Genomic DNA, 2203 nt, shown 5'->3' on the forward strand with positions numbered 1-2203 from the left:
TTAACTCGTAAAATGTTGCTCTGGCTTGGAAGTTGTCATAACAGGAGCCTGCTTTATTTATTGGGTTATTTATTTCTTTTACGCGCAACAACAGTATCCCCAACACAGTGCGCTCGGAGGAAGGAGTTTCCAAAAACAAGAGAGGGACAGAGAGAGAGAGAGAGAGCAAGGAAGAGAAAGAGAAAAAGAGAAAGAGAGGAGAGAAATAAAAAAGAGAGAAAGAGAGAAAGAGAGAAAGAGAGAAGGAGAGGGAAAAAAAAGAGAGCAAGAAAGAAAGAAAAAGAGAAAGATGGAGAGAAAGGGAAGGAAGGAAGGAAGGAAGGAAGGAAGGAAGGAAGGAAGGAAGGACACATGCCATCCCTGCAAAATTAAAACAAGAAGCCCCGCAGAATTCTTTTTGTGATTAATATTATTTAACATTTAAAACTCTGGGAACTTCAAACAACCTTTTTATTTTTTTTCAGGGAAAAGAAGGAGAAAAGAACTATTATCTGGAAACCATTTGTTCACAACTCAAACTGTGCCATGTTGGCTTAGAAACAAAACTCGAGACGCCCAGCCCTGTCCCCCCTTCCCCCGGTATATATCTTTTCAGCACACATTTTAAAATAAATACCCTGACGAGTCTTTGCAGAACGGCTCCTTGTTACGGACCGATGGGATGCAGCATCCCCCAGCTGCGAGTCGGGGTTTAGTCCTTTAAATACCAGCACAACATCTGCAGGGAAAACCATTACGGGGCTCCGGCCCCCTCTATTCCGCGCTGTTGGTAAGGGGAGGGAGGGGCGGGATGCGCGGGAGCTCCGCGGGAGCGGCCACGCGTGTGGGGACCCCGCTGCTGAGCAGCGTGGGCTGGATGAGGAGAACCCGGGGAAAGAGCCCCCAAAGAGTCTTCGCTTCGACCAAGGAGAAAATGATATTTTAATATTATTTTTTTTCCCTGACTCTCCCCGCAAGCCCTTTCAGCTTTACCGCGCTTCTCCTCCCGCTACGCGGCAAATAAAAATAAATAAACCCAAGCAAATTCGGCGAACGAAATCTCCCCAGAATTTAACCAAATAGCGAGAGGCTGTGCTGGGAGGTGGCCGGGTCGGGAAACGCGGGGCGGCCCCGGCACCTCCTGGGTCTCCGTCCAGGATTAATGCGACCTCGGAGGGATTTTGGTGGGACCTTTGCTGGGCAAAGCTGCGCGGGGGCTCATTGGGCTGAGAACGGGGTTTGCCAGCACGGAAAAAATATGCAGAAAGAGTTTACAGTGTGATCTCCTCTTTTGGAGCTCGCAGCAGGTGTCAGAGCTCTCTTCGCAGGGAGTTATATATATATACATATGTGTGTGTGTGTCTCTATATACGGACAATTAAATAAAATAACCACTTTGTCTATTTGAAAGCACGTGTGCGCAGATGAAATAAGAGAGAAATGTTAAATTTTAAGCCCTTTCTGTGCTGGTACAGCCCGGGACAGAGCTCCCGCTGCAGCCTCTTCTCTTCTCGCTGTCCGTGGGACCTGCCGTGGGGACTGTCACCTCCCGACTTTCGGATGGTGTATTCTTAGTCTCGGGTGTCCGTCTTCCCAGGGCCGGACAGGACAGAAATACCTTTGTTTTCCAAAAAAACCCTAAGAAAGCCGCGGGAGTGTTGGCGTCCAAATGACGTAACGGCGGGAGCAGCAGTGACATCTCTTCGGAGATGGGGAGAAATAAAGAGTCTGGCGGAGCCCACGCGTGACGGGATTCACCCCCAGCGCAGGAGCGGGTTGGTGTCCCCCCCCTGTGCCCGCCGTGACATTCCCTGCCCGCCGCCGAGGGAGGGGGGCGATAAATGAACCCCCCTCGCGTGGGGGTGGGACACACACACACAATCACTTGTAACCCCTCTTCTACAGGGGGGGGGGCGGGCGACTGACCCCCCTGCGACCAGCCCACGGCCACGCCGAGCACACGGGGATGCTGCGCGGCCGCGGAAGGATGCTGAGACAGGCCCCGATGGGGCGGGGGAAGGTGTGGGGGGGGCGCAGATTTAAGGAGAAGAAGCAATAAAATACCGAAAGTATTTCGCCCCCCAACACACCCCCTCCCACCCCCCCAAATCCGCAGACGGGAGCCCGGGCCGCCCGGAGAGGGACAAACGGCGCTGCGCATCCCGGTTTTCCCGGTTGATCCTGCCCCTTCCCCGACACCCCCCACCTCCTCACCCACCCCCCC

Source organism: Calidris pugnax, unplaced genomic scaffold, assembly GCF_001431845.1.
Source record: "Calidris pugnax isolate Ruff unplaced genomic scaffold, ASM143184v1 scaffold172, whole genome shotgun sequence".
NCBI classification, from domain to species: Eukaryota; Metazoa; Chordata; class Aves; order Charadriiformes; family Scolopacidae; genus Calidris; species Calidris pugnax.